Genomic DNA, 7,743 nt, shown 5'->3' with positions numbered 1-7,743 from the left:
TTAGAATCTTATGGCGAAATGCTCAAGTAGAAGAGGAAACTTGGGAGAGGGAGGCTGAGATGAGAAAAAAGTACCCCAATTTATTTGATCTACCAGGTATGGAGTGTGAAACTTCTTAAATTTCGAGGATGAAATTCATATTTAGGAGGGGAGAATGTAAACACCCAAAGGAAAATATATATATTTAGAGAGAGAGAGATGATGATGAATGCAGTTTTCGCTGCCGATGCAGAAATCGGCAGCGGCGCAGTTTTCGCTGCCGATGCAGAAATCGGCAGCGGCGCAGTTTTCGCTGCCGATGCAGAAATCGGCAGCGATGCAGTTTTCGCTGCCGATTTCTCAATGAACAGTGACGCAGAGCTGGGAGGGAGGGGTAAAACTGATTTTAGATAAACCAAACAAGGATAAGGACACACCTAAACCAACCCCCAAACAACCCATTTCATTGGATGGGTAGTATAAATACAAAGAGGGGAGAGAGAATGACCCATCTTCTTCCAAATCCAGCAGCTGCATGCCGTTCTTCCCTTCCCCTTTCACAACAGAAACGTGAATCAGACCAGTAGAGATTACTTTGTGAACTTGTGAGGGAGAGATGAGACCTTGAGAGAGGAGTGGGCAGCTGCATAGAGGAGAGGAAAAAGAGAGCTGGAAAACGTGAGAGGAAGAAGAAGGAGGAGAACCAGCAGCTGAATAGTGTCAAACCTTCCTCAAACTTAGTTAAATTCAGAAGGTATGGGTCATGAAACTCTCTTCCTCTCCCCCGTAAGATCAAAAACGAAAATGAAGAAGAAAAACCCTAAGAAAAGAATTGATCTAAGACCTAAGCCAGTTGTGAAGGAAGCTGAAATTAACCAAGAGAACAAGCAAACAAAAGTGAAATAAAGTCAATTTCAGAACATCTAACAAATCATGGTAGAGGGCTGGCTTTAACTAGGGGGTAATTAATGTGTTTCTGCTGTGATGTTGTTGCTGGACTTAATGTGTTCTGCTGTGATGATTGTTGCTGGAATTAATGTGTTCTGCTGTGATGTTTGTTGCTGGAATTAATGTGTTCTGCTGTGATGATTGTGCTGAAATTGATGCTGCCGATTTGTATGTTGCGCAGCGAAATTCTGTTTCGCTGCCGCAACTGAACCTGCTGCAGCGAATTAATATTCGCTGCCGATTTGTGTGTTGCGCAGCGAAATTCTGTTTCGCTGCCGCAACTGAACCTGCTGCAGCGATTTGATATTCGCTGCCGATTTGTGTGTTGCGCAGCGAAATTCTGTTTCGCTGCCGCAACTGAACCTGCTGCAGCGAATTAATATTCGCTGCCGATTTGTGTGTTGCGCAGCGAAATTCTGTTTCGCTGCCGCAACTGAACCTGCTGCAGAGATTTGATATTCGCTGCCGATTTGTGTGTTGCGCAGCGAAATTCTGTTTCGCTGCCGCAACTGAACCTGCTGCAGAGATTTGATATTCGCTGCCGATTTGTGTGTTGCGCAGCGAAATTCTGTTTCGCTGACGCAACTGAACCTCCTGCAGCGAATTGATATTCGCTGCCGATTTGTGTGTTGCGCAGCGAAATTCTGTTTCGCTGCCGCAACTGAACCTCCTGCAGCGAATTAATATTCGCTGCCGATTTGTGTGTTGCGCAGCGAAATTCTGTTTCGCTGCCGCAACTGAACCTGCTGCAGCGAATTAATATTCGCTGCCGATTTGTGTGTTGCGCAGCGAAATTCTGTTTCGTTGACGCAACTGAACCTCCTGCAGCGATTTGATATTCGCTGCCGATTTGTGTGTTGCGCAGCGAAATTCTGTTTCGCTGCCGCAGCTGAACCTCCTGCAGCGAAGTGATATTCGCTGCCGAGTTGTGCGTTGTGCAGCGAAACTGTGGCGCCAACAGCGGTGCAGTTCTCGCTGCCGAACTGGCAGCCTGCGGCGAACCAGTTCTCGCTGCCGAAGTGGGCAGCCCGCAGCGAACCAGTTCTCGCTGCCGATTCCTACAATAAGCCTCCTAGGCAGGAATGACTTAAATGCTAATAACAATTTCATGATATGATGGTGTAAAATAGGGAACACTTGAATGTGAACATATGAACTATTGAAATAAGTGTGATGATGAATGTGATTCAAAAATAAAATAAATACAACTGTGCTGATTTGTGACCATTGATGTCTTAGGTGGTGCGGTCGGGATTGGACCATCATCAAGACAGGAACGACCCACAGGTGGAGCAGGTAGGTGACTTGCACCTTTCTTTTTCATACGTTGAATCTTGGAATATTTTAACTTGAGTACTACCATATTGTTAGAACCGATATTAAATTGTCGAACGCTTAATTGTTGATAAAAGAGTGATTAGCTTCGGCTAATGGCATCCGAATGGATGGCCGGGACAAAAGACTGATTAGCTTCGGCTAATGGCATCCAAACGGATGGCCGGGACAAAGAATGATTAGCTTTGGCTAATGGCGTCCGAATGGATGGCCGGGATGAAGGACTGATTAGCTTCGGCTAATGGCATCCAAACGGATGGCCGGGACAAAGAGTGATTAGCTTCGGCTAATGGCATCCGAATGGATGGCCGGGACAAAGAATGATTAGCTTTGGCTAATGGCGTCCGAATGGATGGCTGGGTTAAAAAGGGATGATTTCGCTGCCGATTGTGGATCGGCAGCGACGCAGTTCCGCTGCCGATTCTAGATCGGCAGCGACACAGTATTCGCTGCCGATTCCTTGATCGGCAGCAATGTAGTTTCGGCTGCCGATTTTAGGATTGGCAGCGACGCAGCTATCGCTATGGAATCCAGATGGATAGCCGGGACAAATAAACGACTAGTTTCGGCGAATGACATTTGAAAACTTGTGTATCTATATGTACTACTAATTGTTACATCAAATACATGAAGAAATTATAAATGTTAATGCTTATTTAATTGCTAGGCCGCTAGTTACCATTATTATTATTATTAAGTATTTGTTTTCTCTTAAATGTTTTGTACTGCTGCAGGGACGTCACACCAACGAGATGTCTAGGATACCCGATACACGGGAACCTACTTTTGCAAGGAATTAAGTAGATGCATTCTAAATCACAATGTATTTTGTAGGGATCAATGTACTGAATGTATAACTTTTATTAGATCCTTTTTGTTTAAAAATTGTGATGGCTATTAGAAGTATAAGAGTGCAAACTCATGTCCATGTATATATATTTTTAATATGAACTCCAAATCATGCAACCTTAATATTATGTGTTTGTGTAAGATTCGCTTTTGAATGAACTGTTGATTGTATGGATTGTATTTTGATGATGTGAGGATTCAAGTTCTTTGATTACAGGCACCATGTGTATTAAATATATATATATATATATAAAAAAAAATTTACTATTGTTTTGGGCTTAGAAAGCCGGGTTGTTACACAATTTATCTTATTTATTTCAATCTTCCCTTTTAACATCAAAATAAAATATTCTTATCGATTTTACAAACTTTCCGAACAATATTCTTCTAAACACAATCCTTGACATTTCAAAATGCATTTTTTTCGCATTTTGACACAATTAAACACACGTCATCAAGCTAAATATGTCAAATTAAACATCCTCCCCCTTCGATGCATAATTGACTGAAAGCATGGCCTTAAAGAACCAAGAGTTCCCTCATTCTTTTCATGCTATTATAATAAATTCATTAAGGAAAACCACAATTTCCCCCTTTTTCCTCTTTTCTCTTCATATGGTCGGCTAACTTTCCTTGCCTCCATTCATCTGGCCAGCTTTTTATATCAATCCGAGTTGTCCTTAGAAATTAGGGTAACAAGCAAAATAACCTTATACATTTTTATTTTTATTTTTACTTCTGATTTTGGAGAGGTATTTACCCCCCTAAAAATACACTTTAAGAGCTGTCACAGCAGCCCCAAAGTCTCCCAAAAATTAAGTCTCTCTAATGCTCAATTTCCTTTTAATTTTAGAGTTGTTTCAGTTCACAAAAAACCAATTTTGACTACAGTTTCAATCAACCATAAATAACAAACGAATAATATTTCAAAAAATTCATATGGTCAAGTTATAATGAATTATTATGAGTATAACATATCTAAATATCAACTTCATCAAATGGTGAAATTTCCAGAAATATAGGTTTAACCGAACTAACCTCAAACTTGCAAACCTACTGTGCGAGAAGCACAACTTCTATACCGAGTGTTTGTTTCTGATCTCCACCGTTCAAAATCTAGAAAGCATCAGGAAGAACAACATATCCTAATTATAGCCTGATCCAACAGTGGCCAAAGGAGAAAACAGTCGACGACAAAGACTGTCCAGAAGTGTATTTTCCCATAAATGTTCCTCTCGCGATATCTCTCAAATAGAGGCTGAAATAGACAATCCCTCCCGTGAGAATGTACATGACATGGAGTCGAACGACATATCCAAATATCGTTCAGATCCAACGGTGCAAGGTGGAGTTATAGCTGTCGGATTTTCTACCATCAATATTTCTTCTCTCCAGCCTCTCTCTAAACTCTCTCTTGCTCTTGCAAGTCACTCCAAGAGAGAAAATAGAATGATATTTATAGTGCTATCATCTTGTTAATTGCACATGTATTCCCACCCCTTTTTATCATTTGTACATAAACTCTCAACCTTCTGTTATTTGAATATTGACCTCTCTTAGTCTTACGTATTCATTTTGTCCTCACAAATGTTTTTTTTTTTCAACAATTTAGTACTATATTCACTTTTCATTTCATTAATTTCACTATTTTTTTATCTTGATTTAGGTTTCTTTAATTTAATTTAACCCATTTTACTATTGGTTAAATTTCTCATATTTTAATAACCTAGGAAAATTGTAATCGGGGGTTAACAGCATCACTACTGACCAAGAAATCATCAGCAAAAACTGTGACGACTGACGCAAGGAATTCCCTGTGAAAAGTAAGTCGGTGTTGACCCTAAAATCGTCATCGAAAACTGAGTCCCTGCTGACCTAGAAATCATTAGTGAAAACGGAGTTACGGGTGACGCGTGGAATCCCCAGCAAAAACTAAGTCGATGTTGACCCTGAAATCATCACCGAAAACTGAGTCTCTGCTGACATACAAATCATGAGTGAAAACTGAGTTCCGGGTGATGCATGGAAGTGAAACTATGTCTCTCCAGACCCTAAAATCGTTACCAAAAACCGAGTCACTACTGACCTAGAAATCATCATTGAAAATTGAGTTACGGGTGACGCGTGGAATCCCTAGTGAAAATTAAGTCGCTGTTGACCCTGAAATCGTCACCACAAACTAAGTCTCTATTGACCTAAAAATCATAAGGGAAAACTGAGTTATGGGAGACGCATGGAATCCTCAGTGAAAACTATGTTCCTCTTGATCTTGAAATCGTCTACAAAAAATAAGTCCATCCTTACCATGAAATCATCACCGAAAACTACGATTCGGGTGACGTATGGAATCCCCAGCAAAAACTAAGTCCCTCTTTACTATGAAATCATCAGTGAAAATTGCGTCATTGCTGACCCAGAAATCATTAGCGAAAACTGAGTAACGGCTGATGCAAGGAATCCCTAGTGAAAACTAAGTCGCAGCTGACCCTGAAATCATCACTGAAAACGGATTCGCTCCTGACATAGAAATCAACAACGAAAACTAAGTAACGGGTGACGCCTGGAATCGCCAGCGAAAACTAAGTCGCTGCTAACCCTAGAATCATCACCGAAACTGAGTCACTCCTGACCTATAAATCATGAGTGAAAACTGAGTTACATGTGACGCATAGAAGCCTCTGCAAAAACTACGTCCCTCCTGACCCTGCAATTATCACCAAAAACTATGTCACTGCTGACCTAGAAATCATCAGCGAAAATTGATTTATGGGTGACGCATGGAATCCTTAACGCAAACAAAGTCGATGTTGACCCTGAAATTGTCACCGAAAACTGAGTCCCTACTGACCTAGAAATCATGAGTGAAAATTGAGTTACAGGTGATGCATGGAAGCCGCTGTGAAAACTACGTCCCTCCTGACCCTGAAATTATCACCAAAAACTGTGTCACTGCTGGCCTAGAAATCATCAATAAAAATTGAGTTACGGGGACACATGGAATCCGCAGCAAAAACTAAGTTGTTGCGGACCCTAAATCAACACAAAAAACAAAGTCCTTCCTGATCTAGAAATCATCAGCGAAAACTGAGTTCCGGGTGACCCACAGAATCCGCAATGAAAACTATGTCCCTCAAGACCCTGAAATCGTCATCGAAAATTAAGTCCATGCTGACCTAGAAATCATGAGTGAAAACTGAGTTATAGGTGACATATGGAATCCGTAGCAAAAACTAAGTTGTTGCGAACCCTGAAATCAACACAAAAAACAAAGTCCTTGCTGACATAGAAATCATCAGCGAAAACTGAGTTCCGGGTGACCCATAGAATCCGCAACGAAAACTATGTCCCTCAAGACCCTGAAATCGTCATCGAAATTGAGTCCATGTTGACCTAGAAATCATGAGTGAAAACTGAGTTTGTTCTTTGGAATGTGTTGATGAGGAAGTAAGAGAACTCGAGACTTATCTAGATCCAATGCCTATTATGTCAATAGGTCAATGGACCCCATCGTTTGAGCCTTTGATTTCACCCCAAGTGAAAGCTGAGGCATCTCTTGTCCAACCTTATAAACCAGAAAGGAAGCCTTTACCAAGTGATCTTAAGTATGCTTTTCTAGGGGGAGATGAATCATATCCTATTGTGATTTCATCAAAACTTAGCATAGAGCAGGAACAAGAACTTTTGAGAGTGGTGAGAAAACACAAGAAAGCAATTGGGTGGACTATTACTGACTTGAAAGGAATTAGCCCTCATTTATGTACACATAGAATCTATCTTGAAGAAGAGGCTAAATCTGTGAGGCAAATGCAAAGACGATTGAACCCAAACATGAAGGAAGTAGTGAGAGGTGAAGTGCTTAAGCTACTTGATGCAGGTATCATTTACCCCATTGCAAACTCAAAATAGGTTAGTCCAACCCAAGTTGTCCCTAAAAAATCTGGAGTTACGGTAGTGAAGAATGAAAATAATGAGCTAGTACTAACTAGAATCCAAACTGGATGGCGTATGTGCATTGATTATCGTAAGTTGAACATGGTGACTAGGAAGGACCATTTTGCGCTTTCATTTTTAGACCAAGTGCTTGAAAGAGTAGCCGGAAGAGCTTTCTATTGTTTTCTTGATGGATACTCAGGTTACAACCAAATTGAGATTTCCTTAGAAGACCAAGAAAAAACCACTTTCATTTGTCCTTTTGGTACCTATGCTTATAGAAGAATGCCTTTTGGCTTGTGTAATGCACCAGCCATTTTTCAAAGATGTATGATGAGTATCTTTAGTGACATGGTGGAAAATTTTTTGGAAGTTTTCATGGATGATTTTTCAGTTTATGGGGATTCTTATGAGTTGTGTCTAATGCATTTGGTAAAAGTTGAAAGGTGTGAGGAGAGCAATCTTGTACTCAATTGGGAGAAGTGTCATTTTATGGTGACACATGGCATTGTCTTAGGTCACATTGTCTCTTCAAAAGGGATAGAGGTAGATAAGTCAAAGGTTGAAGTCATTCAAAAATTACCTACCCCTCAGACTGTGAAAGATGTGAGATCCTTTTTAGGACACGCTGGTTTTTACCGAAGATTCATTCATTCTTTTAGTACCATTGCCAAACCATTGTGTAACTTGTTGTCACAAGAT

The 7,743-nt window shown here is 40.6% G+C and overlaps 1 long non-coding RNA gene across 1 annotated transcript; it reads left to right on the top strand.

Moving 5' to 3' along the window:
* The first annotated feature begins 423 nt into the window (after window positions 1–423).
* LOC127905890 (uncharacterized) lies at window positions 424–3,270 on the top strand. Its single transcript, XR_008060393.1, has 3 exons — window positions 424–733; window positions 2,167–2,223; window positions 2,997–3,270. It is a non-coding gene; the product is annotated as an uncharacterized LOC127905890 (long non-coding RNA).
* Window positions 3,271–7,743: the final 4,473 nt, after the last annotated feature.

This window comes from Populus trichocarpa, chromosome 10, assembly GCF_000002775.5.
Source record: "Populus trichocarpa isolate Nisqually-1 chromosome 10, P.trichocarpa_v4.1, whole genome shotgun sequence".
NCBI lineage: Eukaryota > Viridiplantae > Streptophyta > Magnoliopsida > Malpighiales > Salicaceae > Populus > Populus trichocarpa.
The sequence above is the reverse complement of the archived record's forward strand: the minus strand, read 5'-3'. Positions and strand labels throughout refer to the sequence as shown.